This window comes from Globicephala melas, chromosome 1, assembly GCF_963455315.2.
Source record: "Globicephala melas chromosome 1, mGloMel1.2, whole genome shotgun sequence".
Taxonomy (NCBI): Eukaryota; Metazoa; Chordata; class Mammalia; order Artiodactyla; family Delphinidae; genus Globicephala; species Globicephala melas.
In genome coordinates this window covers 89515210-89541591 of record NC_083314.1, presented here as the reverse complement: position 1 = coordinate 89541591, position 26382 = coordinate 89515210, and the positions used below count along the sequence as shown (strand labels likewise).

The following is a 26382-nucleotide window of genomic DNA, read 5'->3' as shown; positions in this document are numbered from 1 at the left end:
GGTAATCATGCAAACTGAGCTACCCACCCTGAACTAGATCACCTAACTATAAATCAGGCAGGATTTATACACACGATTATCTGTGGAAGTAATACAAACAGGACCAAGCTCAAGAAAGTCCTAATGGTACAAGCGAATTTCATAAGGTTATATTCCCAGCATGACTGCTCCTAAGGGGTTGCTACTCCTCCCTCCATTTACTTCCATGGATGAGATGCTGTGAACTATGCAGGGTGAATTATCTCTTTAAACCATATATTGCTGTTTCTTACATAGTCAGAAATCATGAGTCTAGAAACCAAGGGGTAGAAGTGGGGATAGAACTTCTCAGTCTTATACTAAATATGTTAGCAAAATTTTTGCTTCCGATTTTTATGACCCCGGGCATTGCAGACTTAGGAATCTTAGCAAAGAAGAATACATCTACCAGAAAACCACTGATTCGTTGAATTGAAAGTGGAGGCTCTAACCTAGCCATTTGTAGTTCCTATTCCCACTGAATGAACAGACAAAAAAAAAAATGGGATTACTATGTTGCTTAGAGTATTTGCTCTAGATCATCTAAGGGAAGTAAGATTGCTGTAACACACTGAGTCCAAAAAGAATATGAATTGAGCACAAGGGATACCCTAACGTAACTTACCATACATCTATTTCCAGTGGTAATAGATTGGTAGAAAACCATGGCAACCCTGTGCAGATAAAACTGCTAAGGGATCATATCCCTCCAAAGTGAATGTTTGTATCATCCACCAATTAAAAAACCTGGATGGACTGAATGAAGAGAAAAGAAACAAGGACAAGTTAATGAAGGAGGAAATCTTAAATATCAACCATAAAGAAACTATACCTATATTTCAACTAGAGTGAAATTGAGGATGGAGTACCTATGTGAATTCTCTCCTGTTTTACTATGTATCAACATATGTTTATGTATTTTAACAATTGTTACTTTCCATTCTTCTCCCTCTCCCTCACTTTTTCGTGTACAGTATGTGCACTGTGATCAGGTTCACAATTTGTTCTATAAGTTATGTAATATTAATGCAAATTCATGCCAAAGTTTGAAGAGTAATAGATATCAACCATAGATTCTAAACTTGAAGCTAGATACATTATCTGATGAGAAGCCGAGGGGAGATAAGCTGGTTTTTGTTGAGTAAGAGATAACTGAAGTATATTAGGCAAGGACTTTTTCTTTTAGAAGGACACATTTGGAAAGAAGAGCACACATTGATGGTGAGCTGGAAAAGGGCTGGACTGTAGTGGACATTTGTCATTGTATTATGGACTTCTTCCTGCATTTTGAAAAATCCACTGTCTTATGAGTCTGATTCCCATTAGAACAGCTTGAATGACAGACAGTTTCACAGACTCCCTTGCAGCTAGGATGCAGAAACACGATCTAGAATTGATCAATCAGAAGCAGCCTACCCTACACTTTGAACCAGGCGCTAGTGAGGCAAGGAAACAGGGGGTAGTAAGGGATTTTCTCTCTGACATCATTGGCAATTCTAGCACAAGTGAATTCCTGGCACAGCCATGAGAGGTATAATGGTGGAGACAAATTTAGGAGCATGTTTCTGCCTGAAGAGCTCTGATCACAGTATTTCAGTCCTCCTGATGGTCCAATGTCTTTTAGCTAAATCACTATACACTTCAAACCAGCAAAAGCTGATTTCATTTTAATTGAAATCAAGAACTATGGTTGATACACAAAGTCCCAGAGTGAGTTGGTGACTGTATTTTCATGAGAAAGCTATTTCTTCATAACAAACCACCCCCAAACTGGTGACTTAAAATAAAAACAATTTACAATTTTGGGGGTTACTTGGGTGGTTCTTCTGCCCAAGCCTCACTGGGGCTCTGCCACAACAGCTGCGTTAGCTGGGCCTCTTTCTCCATGTGTTTTCCCATCCTCAGAGGGATTAGACCAGCTTCCTCGCAGTAGGGTTGTCCTAAGATTCCAAGAGGATGAAAGCTGAAGCTGCAGGGTCTCTTGAAACCAGAGCTTAGTAACCACATGTGTCAGTCTGCCACATTCTATTGGTCCAATCAAGTCACAAGGCCAGCGCAGATTCAAGGGAAGGGGAAATCTATTCTCTTTGTCTATAAGAGGAGACAAAGTTACATCCCAAACAAGCATGCAAACAGAGATGGGAGAAGTTACTGGGGTCATCTTTGCAAACAATCTAGTATTTGTTGGATCACATAACTGAAATGTGCAGAACCAGCACAGTGGGATCCAGGTGCTCAAACGTTGTCAGAATTCCGTCTCTCTCTTCATTTCTACACTTGACTGGAAAGACAGTAATCAGCAGCCCTGGATTACAGGATCCTTACAGACAATGATCATAGGACAGCTCTATCAAAACCACCTAGAACGAGTTCCCACAGGAAAGAGGAATTCTGTTAAACCAGCAGAAAGAGAAAAAAGTGCAGGAGACAGATGCAGAGACAAGCCTCAAATTCAGATATCATGTCCCCTGGACCTGGGCTCTTTTCACTCCACTGATTGCCTGCAATTGCTTTATATTCCAAGTGAAAAAAAGGAAGGGGAGTGGGATCCTAACACCCTGCAAAGCCTGCCTGATCACTTGCATTGAGAGGATTTGCCCCACCTATTTAGGGGAGTGTCCCATCTTAAGGGCACCCAGAAGGCAAGATCTTGGCAAGTTGAGTTGCAATGGTGATGTGTTTCCTCCTGCAAGTGATTCATAGCCTCCTGATAGTCTATTTTTCCTATGTAGACTGGACAATAGGAAGGAAAACATTGTCACCTACATTATTTGTATCAATATAGACTTAGCTTCTTTAAGCCTTCTCCATCCATCTATGCTTCCCTCTCTGAACTCAGGCTTCTGAGACAGACAAATTTATGTGTAATCCAACTCTGCACTTACTCGGTTTGGTGACCTTAGGCAAGTTACTCAGTCTCTGTGAGCTTCAGCATACTCATCTGTAAAATGGGGTTGACACCCTCTACCTTATAGGGAAGTTGTGAGGATTAAATGAGGTAATGTACACATTAGCAGTGCCCCGTCTCTGCTACCAAGGGAAAGCCTCTGGACCTTCCACCTTGCCTATCTCAAAGCACATTCAAATCCTCTCTATCCATCCACATACCTTCCTTTGTTTATAATAGTCCCACAATGCTTGCCCTTTAGAAAGTTGCTCCTTAACAGATTCTTCCTACCCCATGACTCCTGTGCCCAGTACCCCCATCACCCTTGTGCTCTCGGTTTATACTCTTTCCTCTACTACTCAGCCTCCTTCCTTCATTCCCTGTACGTGGGTTCTGTGTTGATTCTTCCCCCTTGGAAACCACTATATGGCTCCCCCCACAACACAGAATGGCAGGTAGAAGGGTAGGGAGAGGATGAGCTTCTTAGTTCTCCATGGAGGTGGTACCCTAGATGCAGGGAGAGCACCCAGACTTTCGGGTACAGCTGCTCTACAGGCCCTCCCCATGCCTCTCTGAGCGCAGTTGTCTCAAATGCCTCACAAAAACTCCAGACTGTGAAAGGAGATATTCTGCCGCTTCTTCTCAGCAAGGCCTTATTCCATGCCTCCAGCTGCTTCCTTTGATCTGAGCTGACCCTCTCCCCCGTCTGTGGGTAATCTTAGCCACCATTAAATTCTGTTCCTGATCCCGCTGGAGCCATGTTAATTAAGCACAAAATTGTCACCAAGTTCTCAAGCCAGCCTCCTTCACAGTCTCTATGACCCAAGAGCCCTTCCCATGTGCCAATAAGCTCTGTTCTGTCCTACTTAGATGATTTTAACCGTGTATTGGCCAGGGCCCAGACATAACCACCTCCAGCCCTCCCCATGCAAGGCAGAGATGGTCTCTCGATGTCTTTCAATCATCACTTTACCAGGGAGACTTAATGAAATGATGAGTATACACAGCAATGTGCAAAGGATCCATTCATTCATTAACCAATGCTTTTGAGCAAGATCTCCTATATGCCAGGTACCTATGTTGTTGCTGGGAATATAGCAGTGAATCAAAAGACCAAGCCTCTGAGCTCATAAAAATTACCTTCTAGTGTGGCCTTGGTAAGACCACTGGTTTTCAACCTCGGCTGTACATTAGAAATACCTGGAGAATTTTAAAAATCCTAATATCCCCACTGCATACACAGACCAATTAAATAAGAATTTCTACTATTTTTTAAAGAGCTTCAAATGATTCCTATGGGGAGCTGCAAATATTTCCTCTGATGCCTCAGAGGATCAATCACAAGCCCTTTAAGTAGTCTGGGATGAAGTTTGTCAAGACTGACTTTCATCTTAAGCTTCATTCAAGAACCTCTGCAAGGTGGGAGGGGACCACCCTGCTATGCTTTGTTCTTACTGAGGCCAAACTTGTGATGACTTAACAGGAATATGGACAAGCTATTGAGAGACTAGGTTGGCCCTGAAACTGTCATAGAAAGAACTGAGAAGGTGTCACCTGGGAAAAAGAATATTCTGGGTGTAGGTAAAGACTTTCTCCAAATACTGAAAAGGTTGTTCTGTGGTTGAGGGCCCAGATCTGTTCCACCTGTAGGCAGGTGGCTACAGGAAGGCAGATTTAAGTTCAGTGCAAGCCACAACTCTCAATAATCACAATTATCCTAAGAGGCAAGGATCTGTTCTATGGGACAGCAAGGTTCCCATCACTGCAGGCTGTTCAACATTGCCTGCACAACTGCACGGTGGGTCTTGTAGAGGGAATTTGGCACTGAATTAGGGACAGGTTACTTACTTACTATCTGTCAGTAAGAATGGCCTGTGATTTATGGACTTTGGGGGAGGCAGGTGGGTGGCCAAGAACAGTGATTGAGTATCGCAGAAATTACATAGCTGGGTGGTGGCTGGAGGATGTATCTAGGGCAGTTTTCTCCCTGACGCATCCATCCCAAGTGAATATTGGGTTAGACATACTTTAGGCTCCCTTTCATCCCTGCAGCTTTCAGATTCTACAGCAGTGGGTATCAGAGCTGTTATTCAGGCATGAGCCTTAAGAAGTAGTATCAAAAAGAAGAAGGAGAAGGAGAGGGAGAGGGAGAGGGAGGAAAAAGAGAAGGAGAAGGAGAAGAAGGGGGAGGAGGAGGGAGGGGGAGCGGGAATGGAGGAGGCAGAGGAGGAAGAGGGGAATCATATGCAGCTAAGAACAAGGGCCTGGAGCCAGACTGCCAGAGTTCAATTCCTGTCTCCACCTCTTACTACCAATGTGACTTGGACAAGTTACTTAATTTCTCAGTGCCTCGGTTTCCTCATCTGTACAATGAGGCAAATAAAATTACCTGCAGAGAGTCTTTATGAGGATGAATGAGTTAATTCCCAGTGTGTGAAGAGCTTAGAAGAGTGCCTAACACAGAGCACCTGCCCAATAGTATGAGCTATTATCATTTCTGGAAGGATTGGTGAGGAAAGAAAATTATTTTGTCATTTGTCCCTACAGTATATCATTGTCATTTGTCCCTAAAGTAAAGAGGAACCCAGTTTGGCCCTCAAGTGGGGCTCATCACCATGCCTGATAGGTACTGTATTTACCCAAAAACTATCAGAGAAAATGGAACAAGGCATGTCTCTGGGTATTGACTGTTGCTGTTCATCATGAGCTGGCCTGGAGCAAGCACACACATGCACAAAGTACACACAGGTCTGCACACACCTATGCACATTTGCACACACACAAAATCCACCATATAAAAAAATCTTGAAACTCTTCTCTCTCTCCTTTTGATCACTCCCCTTTGTCCCCTATCAAAAAGAGGGGAGGTGGAATATACCACTACCTAAGGAAGGGATCAAATCATTGTCCCTGGAGATGTGAGGTAGGTATTTCAAGTTCTGAAGAAGCTCTCCCTGAGAGGCTCAGATCCTCTCTCATCTGAAGGGCCTGTAGGTGCTGAGAGGAGGCAAAGCAGATGGCCTTGAACAGGTCACGTCACCCATGGATGTCCAGGATATCGATAGAAGCTTGGACCACTGCTGTTACCACCCTGTCCATACAAAACTGCCCAAAGTCCAAGTCCCCAATCTGACGAAAGACCTAACCCCATCAATTCACTTCCTCTCTCTCTCTTCTGTTGTTCAGACATGTTGAGGGGCCTCTGCTAATGGGACACTTGTCCTCAGGGTCAGTCAGGGCCTGGGAATAGGAGCTTCTTAAATTGGTGGTAAAGCTCTAAGGAGCATGTTCTTAAAATCAGGTGGATCCTTCTCCTCAGCAAAGTCTGGGTCTCACTCTTTGACCCAGGAGCTCCCAATCCTAGGAAAAATGCTTCATGGAAGGGAGGGAGGTTCAAGAGTTCTTCCTTACCCCAGAGCTGGCTTGAAAACAACTCTGGCCTTTAGGGAAGGTGGCAGCAAAAGTGAAAGCTGGCTCTGGGGTCTCAGCACATTCAGTCCTGCCACGGGAAGCAGAGGTGTGAGAGGCAATGTAAGTGACGGTGTGACTGAGCTTTGAGAGGTCTTGGTTCTGGTGCCAGTTCTGTCACAAATTAACTGATTGACCTTGGGCAAATCTCATCCCCTCTGTGGGCACAACTTCCTTTCCTATAAAATTAAAAATACACTAAATAAATATATCTTAGGAGTCCTCTAGATTTGATTGTCTATGATTCTAAAAGATTAAGAGCAATTGCCCACCCAACTGGCCAAGAGCACCCATGGGCGGGAGGAAGGGGCCCGAGGAGGTCCTGCCCAAGAAGAGGTGTTTATTCAGAGCCAGGTTCCTTCTCACTCTCCAGGCCAGAGGGTGTCAAGCCACTTGCCTGGTAAGTAAGTGAAGAGGAATGAGTAGCTAAAGACTCCTCTGCCCCTTTCATGTGCCTGCAAAGACATGACAGAACAATTCTCAGCCGCTGGGAATTCTGTCCTGGGCCTGGTGGGTAGAGTGAAGCAGTGAAGGACCCCACAGGCCCCAAGGCTGAGCTTGATTCCAATTTGAAGCTGTCACAGCTACGGCTTGAATTCTGAGCAGCCCTGGTCTCGCGGGGTTTATAGCTCCTCCTGGCTGCCTGAGAAATTATTCACTTGGATAAACCCAAATTAGACTTAGGAAAGGAACACATTTCTCTTAACCCCCCAGATGTCTAGAGTGTTCCTCCACTGCCCCACCCTTCCACACGTACCTTCCTCCCTCCCCACAACCTCCTCAAGTCGCAGCCTTGGAAAATTCTCAGGATGCAGTCATTTCCAGAGTTTGTCAGAGACACTGGAAGACATACTGAAGTCTAGCAGTTGTTTGAGATCCAGTCATGGGGAGGGGTGCTTGGCATGGAGAAAAAGAAACCCATGGACCTTGCAAAAAAATGCCAGACTGTCCCCCCACCATGCCCGTGAAGACTCAGTGAAGGCATTATGAAACCTTCCCTAACTTCCTACCTCCTTGCTGCACCTGCTCTTAGTGATGTAACCTCCCTTCCTATTCACACTCTAAAAAACAGAATGAAGCATGGAGTTGATTGTAGGATTCAAAGGGACCCCCCGTTGGCCATGTCTTCTCCACACGCTTGTTCCCTGCCCATGCCTGATTGGTCCAAGGGTAGAGATGCCTGACCTAATCTGGGAAAATCAGATTCTTCTTCCCAGGAAGATGAAGACTTGAGCACACAGAGACCAGGCAGCTGGAGCGCATCTCCATTGTCCTGGAGATAAGATCCAGGAGGATCTACTAGTGAGGACCCTGGGATTGCCCTGGTTGTGCAGGTTTCCCTTTGATCCTGTGAACAGTCATAGTGGCCTTTATCTTGGGCTGCCTGGAGTCAATTCAGTTGTTTGTCTCTGAAGACATTTAATTGGTAGAAGCTCCCTTGCACACCATCCTTCCCCTGTCCCAGTACGTGCACACGATTACAATCACCATTTTCTCTTTGCCCAACTCTTTCCCTAGGCCAGAAGCTCTGTGGTGTCCTGGACCGTGGATTTTTCTCACCTTCCCCTCTCCACCCCTCTCCACCTGGCTAACTCCCACACTTCCCTCAGGTCCCACTGAGACTTCAACACCTCTAATAAGCCTTCCCCGATCACCACCCCCTGCACCCCTTGTCTGGGTTAAGTGCCCTTAGAAGGTGTTCCCACAGAACAAGGTACTTCCCCTAAGGTAATGTGTTAAAGCATTTAATCTGTCTCTCATGAGACTGTAGCTCCTTGAGCTATTTGCTGTTCTATCTCCAGCACACAGTACAGTGCCTAGGATGTGGGTAAGCACTTTGTAAATTTTTGTAGAATGAATAAGTGAATGAATGAAGACATACACTCGTGTTCTTTCCTCCTCACAGTAAAGTAATAGAAATTAATTACCTGGTCCAAATTATTATTCATCTCAGAATGCAATCAGCCAGTCAAAAAAATTAGTAAAAATTGATGCGCCAAAAACCGTATTAGGCACTATGCAACTGTAATAAAGGTGCAAATACAGGCAAATGAGAGGGAGGCGGGGTTTCGCATGAGAAATATAACGTATGATAGTAGATCCTAAGTTCCATTTTGCCCAGTCTGAAACATTCTATGCCTCTATTTTTTGTATCTTGAAAATGGACGTGCAAGAAATACCATTAATGATTTGTTGGGTTTGCAACAATCTCCTGAATCGATGGGCAGAAACTTCCAGAATAGTGCTGGATCCAAACGAGGTAGAAGCCTTTGGGCACAACGGCACATCCAGGCTGACTAATGCTTTGGACCCCTCATCACGTCATCTCTGGTTCCTGCCTGGCTTGGAAGAAGTGCTGCACAAGACTGTGGGCCAAGGCTGCAGGTAGGCCGATAGGAGAGGGCGATCTGAGCCTCTTTCCCAGAAAGGCCTGCTGCTGCCATCCCTGCTACTCTGGCAGGTGTTGAGAGGAGAGAGGGGGACAGCTCCCCCTGCCCCTAGGCTAGCAATTAAAGAGCCCAAACTGTCTCCTGCAAGAAGCACTGTTGTCTCGATGTCATTTCAGCATAAAATAAATTGCATTGCCCATCAGCCTTCTGGAGGCCAGCCCTTGCTGGCAGCTTCCACCAGCTCCTAGAAAGAGCCTGCTCAGATGTGATGACAAGTCAGCCAGCTGCAGCCAGTGCTGGGGGTGACCCTTCAGGCCCAGGGAGCATGATTCTCTCATGCAAGGACCCAGTGCGTGCCTGAAAGAGCACTGCTTCAGCCTGGTACCAGCCAACACTCCGCCAGGCTGCTCTCCTATTTGTCAAGTCCTAGCAGAGAGAGGGATAAAGAATTCAGAGAGATATAGGGTAACTATGTCATCGGTGTGAACTCTCCCCTCCACCCTCACTCTGTTGCCCCAGAAGCTGGAAGCTATCTCTCCTTTCTCTGAAAAATCAAAACCGGCCAGCATTTACTGCCTAGTACTTACTTTACTTTACATTTATCTGTCGTATCAATTTGATTACTATCCCCATTTTACAGATGAGAAAGCTGGGGTTTAGTTGGTTTGCCCAAAGTCACAGAACATCTAAATTGAAGAACCAGAACTTGAACCCAGAACTACCAAGCCTAAAAATCTATGCCCTTAGTTACTGTGCAAAACTTTCTCTTGGGCTCCAAGGGGTGAGCAGGGAGGGATTCATCTTTCCTTCCATTGCCGTCACCATCCCAGATAAGTTTATAATCTAAGCAGTGATAGATCTATTCTGCTGCCATTGAAGTCTTATGCATCAAGGCCCCTCACTTCTCAGACCCCTTGGAAGTTCTGGGAAAGGCCCTGGCAATGTGTTCCCATGACCTTATGTTCTTGTAAAACTTTCTAAAGTAAAATATTTTAACCAAAATTGGTTAACGTGACTATCTCCTTCCATCACACATCCCCTCAAATCAGCGATGCCAGAGGGGCCATGGGCACTTAGGGATCCAGCCCAGGGGAAGTTGGATCGGGAAAGCTTTTAGTTCAGTCAGTTATATTTCTCTAGTTCACAGTTTGACATACAGTTATTGCCTAGCAATGACTCAGGGAGGACACTTTGCACTCACTGTGCCAAATCGCCTGGCACCCTGACACAGGGTACAGAACCCAAGGTGGCTCTCGTGCTGAATTTATCACAATGCCAAAGTTGCAGAGCACAGGCCTGGAACACTATCACGAAAACAAGTACATCTGTGTGGGGAATCGCATTTTTTATGAATCACAACTATCAACAATAAAAAATAAATTTTGATCAACTGTGCCAGAAGACAGAGTTCTCTTTCTACTCTCTCTTTAGAAAATAAATTTCAAAACGGTTATCACAGAAAGAAGCATCGAAGAGCATGCAACCAAACACTGCAGGGAGAAAGTACTGCAGAGATGTGTCAGTCAGCTAATTCATTTTCCAATTCCATTATTTTTCTGGATTTTGTGGTGTTTGTGGTATTGCCAGCTTTAAAAATAAAAAGATATCATTTATTCTGATCTGTTTTCTTACTTGAAATAAATCTTTGATCTTATACTTAGTTCTTTACTCACAATTTTATTTTCTTTTTCTTAAATAACCTCCCTCTCAATTAAAAAGCTTCAGAACCCCCAAAGCCTGGATCTCCTCCTGAATCTCCGTGAAGACAGCCTTCTTGCTATGCAAACACCACTTCAAGGGCCCTACCGTCTCCTCCTGTCCAGCTAGGGCCCCCCATGCCATTATGTGGGCATGCTGGAGCCATAGCTGCAGTTTTTCATACCTCTGTCATGGCGCCCAGCACTGTTTACTTATACTTATTTATGTTCCTGTTTTATCTCTTTCCAGCAACCACCTCAGGGCCTTACATGGAGTAGACACTCAATAAATGTTTCAGGACGAGAGTCAGGAGATGAAGAGTAGACCAGGTAGAGGGGCAGGCAGGAGCCATAAGACCCTGGGTCTGCACACTTGTGATGACAGATATGTCTGTGATATTTCTCTTCTGTATACTCAAATTGTACAGGCAAAAGATCTCCTTCTCTCTTTCCCTGTATCCCGATCCCTAACTCTCTTTGATTTTCTCTCTCTGTCTATCTTTCTCTCTCTGGCCCTGATGGTAATATGGCAGCCTTTGGAAGGAGCAGGAATGGGAACACAAGAGACAACCACAGCCCCAAATCTTCCCATCCCAGGCAGAAATTCAGGGAGAGGCACCTGCAGAGAGGCAGCATTCCAAGGAGAGGATAAATTTGACCCAAGCTGTGTGTTTCTCCATCAGCGTGGTTTAAACCAGAAGTAATCCAATAGGTTGACGTTTCCTGAAAGCAGGGTCCATCTCATCAATAACAGTTGGTGGGGAAGGTCTTCTGTGGAGGGAAGCTGAGCAATGAAATCCATTTCAACATCGCAAGGTTTGGAGCCCGCCCAGAAAATGAGTCTTCCAGCCAACTAGATGGGAATGAAAAGGAAAAGTATTCAAATCACACAATTACTGTCTGGCTAAATGAACTGTTGCATTCATTTAAATGGATTAGACATTTTAATTAGCAGGGTCTGGTTGTTTGCCGAAATTGAATTTTTGGCATATGGGTGTTATATGCACATGTGTGTTTATTCTAGCAGAGCCCAGGCTGGAGTAAATCTATAATGATTGCTTTCTCTATAGACGAAAGGATCTGGCAGCCTGGAAGGAACCAGCCTTCTCTCCACAGGTCCCCATCCCCAAGCTGGAAGGAAGACCATGGCATCCTCACCTGACCTCTGCAGGGGACTTGTGCAACTGGAGAAAACATCTTTGGGCTTAGAAGCAGTTGCAGGAGGGAAGAAGGGGAAGATGATGACAGAAGAATGTTGACTTCAAAGCTTTCCTTTGGTTTATACTAGAAGTGGAAACTAGAGTTACCCAAATTGTCCTGTAGAATGTGCACCCCCAGGGGGCAGCAGAGCACCAAACCTTGGGAAGCCAGCTGCCCGGCTACTCCATTTTGGCCAGAGATGTTCTCTGGATAAACAGGGTACTTGGTGGCAGGAAGAAGAGTGATCTGTATAGGAGAACAAAGATCTGAACTTAGCTGCGACCTTGGGAGGCCAGTGCCAGGAAGGCAGAAAGAAGAGCAAAATGGGTATAGGAAGAGGAGAGCTGAATCAAATGAGAGCTAGAGACAGGTTGGCATCAGTCTCAGGAGAGAAAACAGAATCAGGGTTCACAAAGCAAGGATCAGAATTCCCAAGCAGATCCAGAAAGGTGCAGGACCTGCAAGTTGGGCGGAATCAAGGGCAGACCAGCCAGGCCGCTACCTCAGATGCCATCTATAAAGAGAAGTTAAAATATCCCTGGAGATGTAAGAAGGCAGAGAGAATGTAGTGCTTTGCTGAGCCTCACTGGAACTGGGTGGGCAGGTGGGTGGTGGTTGGGTGATAAGAAGAAAGCTCAGAGATAAAGCAGTCGAAGGTAGGGCATGTCCCAGTTATAGATACTTGCTAGACCATCCTCCTTGACTGTAGGGCTTTCATTTCACCAGGTGGGATAAGCAAGTTTGGAGCCAGCACTGAATTGTTGGGGGTAAACAGGGAAGAGGCAAGACCTGCCACCAGTTGTCCCCCCTCCACTCTTCCCCCAAAGCTCTCAAACGTGTCTATAAGTAATTGCACCAACTGAAAAGGAGTCCAAACATCATCTTGCCAAGGGAACACTGTCTGGGTCTGGTCATGCTTACCGCAGGCTGTGTCCATACAGCCCTAGTGCAGGTGGGTCCGTCCTTCTGTGCTTGCCCCACTGACCTGCTCAGGGCCTGGTGTAGTAGAGCCGTAGCAGGGCCCAAGCCTCTATTCAAAAAGCTGAAGGGTTGGGCTTCCCTGGTGGCGCAGTGGTTGAGAGTCCGCCTGCCGATGCAGGGGACATGGGTTCGTGCCCCGGTCCAGGAGGATCCCACATGCCGCGGAGCAGCTGGGCCCATGAGCCGTGGCCGCTGAGCCTGTGCGTCCGGAGCCTGTGCTCCACAACGGGAGAGGCCACAACAGTGAGAGGCCCACGTACCGCAAAAATAAAAAATAAAATAAATAAAAAATAAAAAGCTGAAGGAAACTGTTCCCCTGCCTGATCCACACTGGGCTCGGGGGAGCACCTCCAACCTGGAGGCAGAGGGGAAGAAGGCTTTGATTCTTTGATTCATTTCACTGTGGAGTTTACAACTGAGTTTGAACAACAACTCTTCACGCCTCTCATAAAGTTTGTTTCACATCTGTTATGAAGAGATGGCAATAACGCCCCTCATGGTTATGTAGTCAATGGAGCAGAGGCAATGAGATTGTCTCTGGGCAGGGAGGAAATAATCTCATTTGCTTTGTCTTTTTGATCATGGGAGCAGGTAGGAAAATGGGATTTCATGCAGCTTATTCCTTCATGCTACAACTGGTCATAACGGTTATTTAACGTTTCCTGAGTAGCCAGAAAGTTTCAAGGTACCAAGCAACCTTTCTCCCAGCTTAGAAACTGGATTCAGCAAATAAGCACAAACCAGTTTCAGGGAAAGGAAAACTCCTGAGATCATTTTATCCAGGATGCATGCCTCCATATAGGAGTATATGTAGAATATTCCAGAATATTGTGGAGGACTATGGCCAAGTCTCCCATTTCTCCCTCTGGTCATTTTGGTCATTTTGCACTCAGTGAATTCTCTCTTTAGCGTCAGTCCCACTCCCCACTTCCTTACTCCCCTACACTCAGACAGACACATGCACACACCGTTGTCACTTTCAGTGCACTTTGTCCTGATATTTGGAGGGGGTGGGGAGTGATACTAGGTAGCTAAGGCCATCTGATCTGGTCTTGTCAAATGAGAAGCATCTGAACACCCTTCTGCCACCACCACCCCACTACCCCTTCCCACCCCATCCCACCAGGATCCTCCTGGAAGGATAAAGGGCACCGACAAACTGGGTGCATTTGATTAAGCACTCTTCTCTGGCCTCAGTTTCCTCATCTGTAACATGCCAAGGTTGGATGAGATAATGTTTACAATCTCTTACAGCTCAGGTGTCAAACCAACCCTCAAAGGGAAACAGTCCAGTTAGAAGGCTTCATTAGGGCCCGGGATGTGGCCACACTGATGGGAAGACCAGGGCAGCTGTGTCACGGGTTAAGGAGGGCAAGGAAGGAGAGAAGGAAGAGAGAGCAGGTTCAGGAAACTATTTTAAAAGGAGTCATTAAAGTGCGTGAGGTTATTTCTTCTAAGCTGTCCATTGAAAGCAACTTACAATGGAAAGTCTGAGTGCCTTGGGATAGGAGCCAGCCAGCCAGGGGCTGGGGCTTTGGGGAGCACAGTGGCACTCCAGCGGGTCCCAGCGGAGCCTCACCCTGCGAAGGTGTTTTGCAGACCCGAGAGGGGCCAGAGGCCCCCTGGACATAGGTTCCGTCAGCTCAGGGAGCTTTGGAGCTCAGTCCCTCAAGGGCCAAGTCCAGTTCAAGCTTCCGTCATCCATTCTACTCTGAGGGTCTGTAGTGAGGCACGGGGACTGTGGGGAGGCAGGGGGACCTTCCTCTCTGGTGCCAGGAGACAGGAAGACAATCTGGCAGCCTCTAAAAGCACTCGAGTCAGGCGACAGCATCAGGAGGGACGTGGAATGTGGTGCATGTGGAGGTTTTATGGAGTGATAGTAATATCCCCTCCATCTCCACAGATCTTTCCAGTTTATAAAGCCCTCTCACATCCATTATCTCATTTGAGCCTCCTTGAAGCTCTAAGGAGCAGGCAGGGCAGCTTTTATCTTCTTCCGTTTAACTGGTAAAAAAAAAAAAAAAAACTGCATTGTAGGTGAGTTAGGGGACCTGCCCAAGGTCACACAGGCAGCTCAGAGCAGAGCAGGGCAATTCCAGCCACTCAGGAGGGAGGAACAGCCTGGCAGGCAGACAGCCCCATGCCTGCTCTGTCCCAGGCCAGGCCATTTGTCTCCTCTGAGCGTCACTGTTTTTATGTGCAAAATTGGGAAATAACAACTTCAGCAGTTAAGGCAGATGGTATGTGTAGAGGATCCAGACCTGAGTAGACAAAGCAACATATCTACTCTTCTCTTTTCTCCTGCTAGCGTTTAAAAATCTCCCTTCCTTATAGGGGGTAGGGAATTAAGAGATACAAGCTTCTATGTATAAGACGAATAAGCTACAAGGATATATTGTACAGCACAGGGAATACAGCCAATATTTCATAACTATGAACAGACTATAACCTTTAAAAATTGTGAACCACTATGTTGTACACCTGAAACATACCATGTTGTACGTCAATTATACCTCAATTAAAAAAAAAAAAAGAATCTCCTTTCCTTGAGGTAGACAGGGAATGAGGTGGGGTCAGGAAGACATGATTTCAAATCCTGCTTGCCCCTTCTGGCCTCACGATCCTAGCACAAGTTACTAGAGTCTCTGTCAGTTTCCTTTCCTAGAATGGGGAGACCATAATACCCACCTTGTGGGGTGTTTGAAAGTTAAGTGAGAAAGCATATAACATACCTAGCACTGTGTCTGTCTTAATAAATGCAGTTTTTCCTTTTCTCCCCCTTCCCGCTACAGCACACGGCAGCCATCTTCACAGCACCGGCCAACAAATCCCAGAACACGAGGCAGTTTCCAGGCCCTTGCTGCCTCCTCCACCATGGAAGTACTAATTGTTGTTGTTTTTACTTACCCAGTGCTCACTCTGGCTCAAGCACTGTGTTCAGGGCTATACCTGCATGATCTCATTTCATCCTTACAACCGTTCGGAACAATTAGCCCCATTTTTTGGATGAGATAACTGAGACACAAAGAATTCAGGACCTTGCCCAAGTCTTTACAGTTAATAATGACAGAGCTGGGACTGAGCTCCAAAACCAGAGCTCTTCACCTAACTAACCTCTGACGACCTTGGGCCTGCTGTCCACAGGCTGGGGGGCAAAGGCCCTGCTCTTCCACATATTGCAGTCCCACGGCCCGTGAGTCGGGGACACTGAGGGAACCAGGAAGCACCCTATCCCGATTTGTAAGGCCAGATTTAATCATTTATGCAAATGCAAGGATTCTATTTGCCTAAAAGCATCCAGGTTGAGTTTCATTTGAGAAACTGGAAAATGTGGATAATCCCGGAAAGCCGATTATCACACAAAGGAATATTTATCCCCTGCCTGAAAGTCCAGGCGGGTGCTGAAGATATTAACAACATTTTCTCCGTGTGCAGCTATTCAATTAGAGAATCAGCCAGTGGGTTTAGGAGCAAGAATGAATCTGAGGTGTAGGGACCCCTCCCTTACCACTTGGAGAAGCAGGATTTAGTGGTAGACCCCCTTCCCTGGCAACTCAGTGAGTCAGGACAGATTAAGTGTTTCACAAAGGCCTAGACACCCATTGCCCAGCACAGAGCTTTGTCCTTGGTAAAGGCCCACAGATAGCTGAATGAATGAATGAATGAATGAGTGAATGAATGAATCAACTAAACAGTTCTCTTACCAAGACAAGAATCTGGAAAGTTTCCCAGCACCCTACAATCTCAGGAGACTCAGAGAGAACCCCAGTCCTTAGGGGGGACTTGAAAAAGAACTTCCTGACAGTGTAGAGTAAGAAACAGATGAAGGAAGGATGAGAGAGGGCATGCCAACTCCGAGAAAGGGATTCCTAAAGGTCAGGCCAGGGCCAGAGAACAGCCTTTTCTAGAGACAAGATGATATCTACCATGTGGATCCTAAGGTGAGGAGAGAAACTGAACAAGAAAGAGTCAATCCAAGTGGGATGTAAGATGTTAGCACTGGATTTTTAGCATATTTTTCTAGATGTTGAAGTATTGGGGAAAACAGGACAGCCCACCTTCCTCCTGCTTCTGCTCCCTGAACGGACCCCACCCCAAACCTCAGGTACTTCTCACCAGGTTCTACAGGACCTAGCCTGGCGCACAGTCCACACCCGTCACGCCCATAGAACAATGCTTATCAGGACGTGGCTGTTTGCCAGCTCCAGGTCCCTATGTTCAAAACCCCTTCTCTTCTCAGAGCTTATGAAACCGTAGTAAAAGATACAATTCAGAGAGTGCTTGCTATGTGCCAGAAGCTGGGCTACAGGCTCACAAGGTTATCCCATTTTATCGTCAGAATAACCCAATGGGATTGGTATATAATTTGCCCCACCTTACTTGTTGACCCAGGTCACATATTTAATAAATGAAGGATGCAGTATTGAGAGGCCTAAGGCGCTGAAAAGATTGATATTCCCTTGAAATATAATGCAAAAGAAAAACTAAACTAGACCATAAAACAAATGTAAAGAAATTCACAAAGTTCTTAAGTTTCCCCGTGACTTTTTAAAGTATAAATAATACTTCGTAAACTACTGAGTAACCTACAAGAATGCAAACCCCATTGTGTCTACCCCAAGCCTGAGTTCTTAACCATATTGATAGGTGGACTTTGCTTTTTCCCAGTATCCAGTGCTTCCAGAGCCCCCAGGACTTCCAAGAGGCCCAAACGTTGTTTCTTCTCAGAGGACATCACAAAGTAGATGTTGCAAAAGCTTGGGGGCTGGGTGGGATGGGGAGGGTGATTGGGGTTGTTTGAGTTCAAATTCTAGGAAAGAGATTACAGGAAATCTGTAGCCAGCCACTTGGGCTTCTTATCTGAGCCAAAGTAATCACTTGCAGAAGGGCAAACCTGTCCATCGCTGCAGCCAGTGTGGGAAGATGCTTCTCTTTATCTTCGCCAGGAGCTGAAGTGCTTTTGCTTTTGTAATCGGCTTCTGTGAGGGAACTGCCGCTCAGGCTTGTCTAGGGTTTATGAACAACCTCCCTTCCTTGGGGTAGATAGGAAATGAGTTGGGTTGGACCTAAAGGACCCGGCCAGGGTGACGAATCTAGGTGTGTGCTGGTACTTCCTTCCTCACTTTGGATGAGCTGAGTCCAGCACCGATCTGGGGACCAGATTTCATAGAGTGATCCCTAACTGGGATGCACAAGTCCAAGGAAATCGGATGAGAGAGCTCACTTTGACTGACATGGGTATGTCAAATCTGACAGACTTCATTCTTTCTACTGTATTTTAGGTAAGAGACACTTTCTGTTGTGTCTGTCCTGTTCTCCCTCCACCAACACATACCCTTTTAAGAATTGCTCCAGTCACTCTGGAGGGGAACATTCCTGTGCCTATGTTTGTGGAATGTGACAGCTGAAGGGCCAGAGGGGGTGCTTAACCTCCACTGGGGCAATCACATTTCTCTTCTACAAACATGGACTTGAAGAACAGGAACACGGGTTGGTGGCTCTGGAGCTTAGAGAGAAGACTGACGTCGAGGCAGGGGTGACCATATTCTGCCACGCACACAAGAGGGCAGAGGAGGCTTGTCTGCAGAAGAAAGAGAGGAAGGAAGCAAATGCACAGAAGGAGAGATGACACCACACAGCGGGGCAGTAGTTGTCCCAGGCCCTGATGGCTTCCTAGCCCCTGGTCCTGACTCTAATGAAAACCAAATTTATGCCCTGCTCTTGGGTCCAGGGTCATCTACACCCCATAGAGTCTCCTTCAGTTGGCTCCGCTGAGTTGGTTTCCATTATTTGCTATCAGAAAAAGGAGGCTTGAAAACCAATTAACATTATCATTCAGATTAAGCGTCTACTAATGGTTATTGAATACCTATTATGTGGCAGGCATGGTTCCAGAAACATTGCCATGATTCATCTCACTTACTTTATCAGCAACCTCATGAACATTAGTCTCAGAAGTGCTTACAAAGAGCCTGCTTTCGTGTAACACTCGGCTAGACTGAAAGAGAGTGATACTAGCTAGGTCTATGTCCCCTGACAGTTGATTCTAGACAGGCATTCTGATGTGAAGACAAATGTACAAAGCATTAAATTAAGACAGGAAGAGGCAATGAGATATTTGCCTCATTATCAGGTTAGGAAGAAGGAGGGAGGCCAGAGTTAAGCAGGGCAGAGAAGGGGACAGCTGTGGGCATTCTAGGTCAGGGGATGGAGGCTGAATCCCCGGATGGAAAGCTCAGGTTGAACAGGGAGATTCACCGAAAGGGATATAAAAGAGGGTGAAGGATTGTCAGTTCCGGGGCCTGCTTCACTAATTGGCAGGTGTCCGTGTGGTCTCTGAATTCACAGAGAAAGGAGACAGGGGGAACATGGGAGACCAGAAGTAGATGGTGGGGTGCAAAGGCTGAGAGAAGATGGACCAAAAGAAATCTTCACTGTTGACATTGATCCACCTGGCATATCTCAATATGCAACCAGGATGCCAGAAGCAGCAGACGGGTGGCAGGAAAGAGAGGCTGGAAGAGATAAACATTCAAAGGGAAAAGCACTCAGTAGAGAATGGAAGTGAAGGCGGGGAGAGGGCCAAAGGGAACTACAGATATTGGGAAGAGGCAGAGGAAGACAAGTTAGACAACATAGAAGGTGCAGGGTGGGGTCAGAGGCAGGGAGGGGCAGAGACTAAAAAATATAAAGAGACGAAGAAACGTCAAAACAGAATGATAGGGAGTCAGAGACAGATAGGACAGAGGTAGTACCGAAAGGGAAGACTCTTTGTCAGTCAAAGCTTTGGAGAGGGAGAGTAGGAGGCCAGCAGAACCCTTAAGGAAGGAGGCTCTCCTATCCCGCCCACTTTTGCCCTGGAGGACACTTCCATTCTCTTAATCTTTCTGGCTGGAAACCTTAAGAGCTTCTTCTCTCCTCCATTCTATATATGGATAGCCGAGCACTGTACTTTGTCATTCTTTCTCCCAAATGTCTGACACCGTCAACCCCTCTCCATCCTCACATCCCCCTGGATGACTGACACTAGAGGTCCTCCCTGCCTCTAGACTCTTGACATGGTCTTTATCGGGGTCCTAATAACAACCAACTCTCCCGTTTACCTACTGCTTTACAAAGAACACACAAGATGACCTCTGATCTTCCCAGTTGCTCCATGGGTTAACATTGTTATACCCATTTGACAAATCTATTCATTCATTAAGCCCATATTTCTTGAGAACTATTCCCGGTCCCATGCTCAGTGCTAGGGATTCAGCACTGACCGTGACAAGTACAACCCTTGTCCTCCTGGACCTGTAGGTATTAGACAACTAATTACAACAGTGATAAGTGCCACAGGGGAGAAGTAGAGGGCGCCATAAGATAAAGTATGACAGAGGGTCTGACTTACAGCATCAGAGGAGTAGCATTTCAGCTGAGCTCTGAAGAAGGGGGAAGCTAAAGTTTGGAGAGGTTATTAGACTTGCCTAGGGTCTAGAAGCTACAGATCTGGGCTCCGAACTGTCATCTTCTGACTGTGAGTACAGTGGTCTGGCCTCTATGCCACTGTGCCCTTGGGTAGGGCATCTGGCTAGGAATGGATATACAGAGGTGGGCATGACTCTCTTGTCTTTGGGGGAAATGCCCCTGTTCCAGAATCTCAGTGGCTCTCTCTGGGCCTCTCTCATCCACCCAAACTCCTCTGCCTAGATCCTCAGGCCTCCATACTCCAGCCACACCCCATTCATTCACCTTTCTCCCCCACCGTTCTTCAGTACAAGCCCTGGACACTAGTAAAGCCTTTCTCTAGCCCCGGGATTATAGCAACAAATTTCCATTTAAATGACTCCGCTGTTCCCCTCTCTATCTTCTTCCAGGACATGGGGCATTCTTGAATTCATTTGTATATTTATTCCTTCACTCAATACTCTTAAGCCTCTGCTATATGCCAAGTGTACATCCTGCTCATGCCATTTCTCCTCCTTGAATTTTCATTCTCTTTACTTTTCATTAATCTAAATCCTACTTACCTTGAGTCTGTCTCCTTTAAATCCTTGACACAATATAATGAAAGGAGTAGGGAACTCAAAATCGTAACACTGGTGTTCAAATCAACTTATGGCTTAAATTTCCTCAACCTCAGTTGCCCCATCTTTAAAATGGTGAAATAATGATGGCCCACAACAGAAATGTTGGCATAAGAATCAGAATACCAAAATAAGGTAAGCTTTGTATAAAAGCACTTTGTAAATTCCTGTCCAGTTTAAGGAGTTCATTGATTAATTGACTCCTAGCTCAGCTGGAGCCCTCTCTTCTTCACAGTCCTGTTTTGCACACTCCACATCGAGCCCTTAGGTCCTCTCAACTTCAGTCATTGGCTTAGTCTTCTCTCCTCAACTGATTGCAAGCAGCTAGAGAGGTGGAGACACGTCACACACTTTCGCGTTGCCCGTGGTGTCTAGGCAAGTGCTGGGCAGTTCGTAAACACTATCCGGGTTTGTTGGTGGAGCTCTCCTGAAGTGTAAGCACAATGGCCAGGGAGGGTTTGCCCCAGCCTCACAGAAAGGGGAGGAGACAGGCAGAAGACCTCACACTTGACCCCTGGTCAGCAGCTCTCCAGAGCTGATACCTACGAGGCCATCAGAGAGACGGGCAGCCCAGTGCTTTATGCCATCTGACCTCAGGCTACCCAGGCCTCACAGCAGCCGGGGGACCCAGTGCCCCCTCACCTTAGAAATAAGAACCACCAGCCAATAGATTGAATTGGGGCTGTAGCTTGTTTTTCTAGCAATTGCTGGTGTTCGTGTTCTCTTTGTCAGCCTAGCTGAAGCTTTTCTATAGCCCTCGGGTTATAGCAATAAATTTCCATTTAACCATGACAGATGACTCTGCTGCTCCCCTCTCCCTCCCCCGGACCCCACCTCTTTGTTCTGAAGTCCCCTCTCAGAGGTAGCTCGAGGGCCTTCCCTTTATGTGACACAAGTAGGTACTGGCATTTCCAGTCCCCCAAAGCTGGTATCACTCCAGAACAGGCTGACTGTGACCTGGAAGGGGAAAGAGGTTGGGGTGGGAGAAAGATGATGAGAAGAGGAAGATGAGAGCTGGCTTGCAATGTGGGCCAGCCTTCCCCAGGTAAAGTCACTGCTGACACTGGTGAGAGCACAAGAGCCGGAAGAGGCAATTTGAATAATAAGAAGCTGATGGGCAGAGGGGAAAGGAGGAAGAGGCAAAAGATGTGCATTCGTTGCATTGATTCAAGGGGAAAGACAAGTGATTAAATAATTTGCCCCCCGAGGAAGAGGTTCCTGCTTCCGCTTTCCTTCCTTGGCAGGAAGCAGAGAGAATTTCTTAGCCCAGTAGCTCTGCCTTGCTCCATCTGAGCTGGGGTTCATAAGAGGGGAGAGGGGTGTCGAGGAGTGGGGCTCTACGGCCAACTCTCAGCGTTGCGAGCTAATGGAGGGGAACAGCCCAGAGTGGAGGGTCCCCCTGACGGTCTCTCTCTCTCTCGGCTTTGGAATTTACACATGGAGCTCAGGTATGCTCAGCTCGGTTAGGTCTCATTCTTTGAGCCCAGGCCAGGAGACTGAGGAGGGGCTGGGGGTGCAGAAAGGCGGGAGGGGACAGGTAGAAGCTGACATGGGCTGGAACATCTTCACAGTGAGTGGTCTTCATTCTCAGAGTCAGAAGTCATTTGTGACAATGTACAAAAGGGAAAGAAGACAGCCTTTGTGTTGTGCCTGCTATGTCTTATGCTTTCAGTTTGACTAACTTCTTGCACCCCTGACACTTGCCAGGCACAGAAGTGCAGGATAAGGAAGACACAGCCCCTCAGGCATACCTCAGTTTAGATGGGGAGACATACTGTCGAGTCATTTCCATATGCTATGGTAAAGGCTAAGACTGGTGGATGTACCAGGGCTGAGGGCAGTGCCGAGAGTTTCTGGAAGGTTTCCCAGAGAAAGAAGGTGGGCCCTGTAGCCTAGTCCTGGAGCTGACCCCATTCGTCTAAATTGGTTCAGAAGATGCCCCTAGGTCTGCTGCTCTAGATGCTCTAGCCCTCGCTCGTTTTGCCAGTTCACAGATCTCCCAGATTTTACCGTTCTCCCTCCTACTCCCTTTTGCAGCTCCATGATCCCTGCGGAGGGCGAGGAAACCTCACAGCCCAGGCCCTACCTGCTGGAACAAGGTGTACTCCAGGGACTTGACAGGAGATCAGGATCCTAATTCGAGCCATCCCTCACAAAGATTTCCACAATGGGACTTGGCCCTGGCAAACTCATTACCACGTTTTGGCAGGTAGAAGGCAACTCTTGAAAGCATTCTCTTTCAGTGCACTCTTTAAGATATATATTCTTAGGGTAAAGTACAAATTCAGACTGGGGAGACAAGAAGGTCCAGCTGCCCCTGAGCTTCTCCTGCCCTCAGCAGAGTAGGAGACGTCCTCCCCACCTTTTCTCCTCCCACGTCCTTCTCTCATACTTGGCCGGGTACATCCACCGCCTTTTCAACCAAGGATTTAGTAGCAGCTAATTCAAAGAGTATGAGAAGACCTTTTCTCTTATAAGAAGTATCTCAAAGAGAACTGAAAATCAGGAACTCCCAAGGGGGCTGAAGGAGTGGTTAGGAGGTTGTATCATTTTCCCAAATTTCTAAGAACGACTGCATGTCCTCCCTTGTCCTGTCATGTGATTCCAGCTCTTGCTTCCCAGGTAAACTTTGCACCTGCAGGGTCTCTCACCAGTTCCTGGAGAGCTCTGCCTAGGCTCTGCTGCCCCTCTCCATGGCAACACACCTGAAGGGAAAACCTCAAATATCTAGGATGGAGAGACCCCCTTCTTCCCTCTCACCTGAGCAATATCAACTTTCTGTGCTGATTTTTACACCCAACTTCCTGGACTGAGCCAGGCTGCATTCTCCATTTGCTCAGATGAAGCATATGGTTTGACAGCTCCCTCCACTGTACCCCCTCCCCTCAACACACACGTCATACACACACATAGAAGGGTCCCCAGAAGGCAGCCCGACAAGTGGATCAAATTTAGCCAACTTCAGCAAATTTTAAACACTCATAGTCTCTTTCTTCCCAATAGTTGCAGCCAAAGGTGCCAACGGCCAACTCAGCAGCACAACATTTCTCAAAGTAACTACTTTACACATGTGCACGTACATATAGTCACAGAATCCTTCCTTGATCTGAGCTGGGGTTACAAAAGGAAAGGGGGCATGCTGAGTGTGGCCAGCATGGGCATGGCCATGGCCATGGTTAGGAGTAGAGCGATGGGCTGACCCATACTGAGGGCTTTCTTACATCCATTTATTCTCTTTCTTGGCTGAAAACAATTTAAAATATCTGCCACTTTCTAGAGTTGAGGTCCAAGTGCTAAGAGTTGGGGAGCATTGCAAGGTCTCCTTTCCCTTAACATTCACTTTCTGTAGGAACTGAAGATTGCAAGGTACCTGAGACACCACCTAAGCCAAAACCCTGAAGTGCAAAGGTGGAAGTAACTTAACAAGGTCAAAATTATTGTAGAACCTAAAGCAGACCCCAGGTCACCTGGCTCCCAGAACCAGGTCTCTGAACTGTCACACAGCCGTTGGTTATTCCCAAATCAGGTGCAGGAGGGAGAAAAAGAAAGATAAATACTGACAGATGGACACATTCACAATAATAGGCAGGAGAGCTCTTTGGGGCAGCTATATTGCAAAAATCCATCAGAAAGCATTTACTGATCAGCTACTACATGCTTAATGTTTTTCAAGGCACCGTGGAGAGTGCAGAAGAGGCGTAAAGCAGGGAAACCCCTAATACAGTGCCCTGTCCAGAGTCACATCATAGATGCTCATTAAAGATTTGTTGCGTCGCATGGAGCCCTCATAATAATAACCAATATTTATTGTTTACTGTGTGCCAGGGACCCTGTTCTGAGCTCCATACATGCATTTACCTCATTCCTTCCTCACCACAACTTTAGAGTAGGTATTTCCACCTACCATTTTTCAGATGATGAAACTGAAATGCAGAGAGGTTAAGCCCAAGGTCATATACCTGGTAAATGGTAGTAGGATTGTGCATTCAGCCACCAGATTATAGAAGGCACGAGACATCTACATTCTACGTCCAACTGTGGCACTTAGAAGCTGTGTAACTTGAGATCAGTCAGCAAGTTGCTTTACCTCTCTGAACCTCATTGGAAAAATGGCTAGAACACTGACTCCCTCATGCCACTGCTGTGAGGATTAATCAGCTCTTGCCTAGCAGGACCACGAACACTCACCTTCCACGCGTGTAATATGCTTTCTCCCCTCAGGGAGCTCAGTAGAGGGAAGACGAACTAACACACACACACACACACACACACACACACACACACACGAAACCAAAAACAAAGAGTGCCTCGACTTCCTCACTGTCATGACCTCCTTCATAAGGCTATTGTAAGGACAGATTGTTCATACAAAAGAGCACTTAGCAGAGAACTTGGCACAAAGTAAGTGCTTACTAAATCTTGGCTATTATCATGATTATTGTCACTATATCATCGCCATTATTATTACAATAAGTCCCCTACATCCGAACCTTCAAGGGGCAAACTTTCAAAGATGCGAACATGAGTTCCATCAAGGTCCGGCGTGAGTGAAATTGCAGCTTGCCCTCCGTCTCCTATAGCTGACGTTCCTTCAGCTCTCCCATCTCCCACCTCCTCTCCCTCCTCCCATCAGTAACTCTTCTTGCCTGTTCCCTCGATACCAGTCCCCGTATGCCAGCTGCTGTACTGTACTACTGTACTTTTCAAGGTACTGTACTGTAAGAGTAAAAATGTTTTCTTTATTTTTTGTTTGTTGGATTTTTATGTATTATTCGTGTGAAAAGTATTATAAACCTATTACAATACAGTACTATATAGCCAACTGTGTTAGTTGGGTACCTAGGCTAACTTTGTTGGACTTACAAACAAATTGGACTTAAGAACGCACTCCTGGAACAGAACTCGTTCGTATGTCGGGGACTTACTGTACAGGTTATAGAAATTTACTACCACTGGACTTCAGAAAACTGGGATGCAGTGTTGGAAAAAGCTTTACAAAGTGTCCAGGCTGGGCTGTGGATGATGGCCGAGATTTATGAGGCCACTGAGAAAGATAGTATTGTTACTTCAGACTCACAGAAGCCAAAGAAACAAGATTCCAGCCTCCTAGTGGCCGCAGGAGCATATGTGCAGGCCTTGAGGAACACGCACTGCTTCCGCCTCAAATGTTGTTGGTGGGATAATAGCAAAAGTCCTTCTCAGTGGCCTGGCTTTGAAACCACCAGCCCTGGGAAGTGTCTGGCCTTCCTGGAAGGCATCAAATCAACTGGTCCTATGCTCATAAAAGACTTAGAAAGCTGCTTCTCAGGAGCCTAGCAGGGCCACCCGCTGCTGCACCTCTGAAAGGGGTACCTTTTCCCAAGGAGCCCCCAGATAGGTCCTCAGCAGCACTTTCTCCCCCTCATCCATCTCCCCAGAGCCCCAGCCAAGCTGGCAACCGTTGCTGGTTAGACGTGGGATTTGTGTGCTGTTTACAGTGCTGCCTTATTATCCTTGAACCTGAAAGCTTTACTGGGTATTAAATTCCAGGATCGGGCTGCTGTTTGTGCTCCCAAGTGAAGGATGGAGAAAGAGAGCTTTAATGCTCTGTAAAAAGTAGGGTCTGAATCATTTATGAACAGGCATCACAGGAGCCCAGAGCCAGTGTTAGGACAGGGCTGCTTCCAGAAGGA

The 26382-nt window shown here is 46.6% G+C and overlaps 1 long non-coding RNA gene across 1 annotated transcript in view; it reads right to left on the bottom strand.

Moving 5' to 3' along the window:
* Positions 1-26382, bottom strand: part of LOC132597510 (uncharacterized) — a 119175-nt gene that overhangs the window by 74039 nt on the left and 18754 nt on the right. The window contains exon 2 of the long non-coding RNA XR_009564419.2: positions 11080-11313. This is a non-coding gene — a long non-coding RNA (uncharacterized lncRNA). The remainder of the gene's footprint in view (positions 1-11079; positions 11314-26382) is intronic.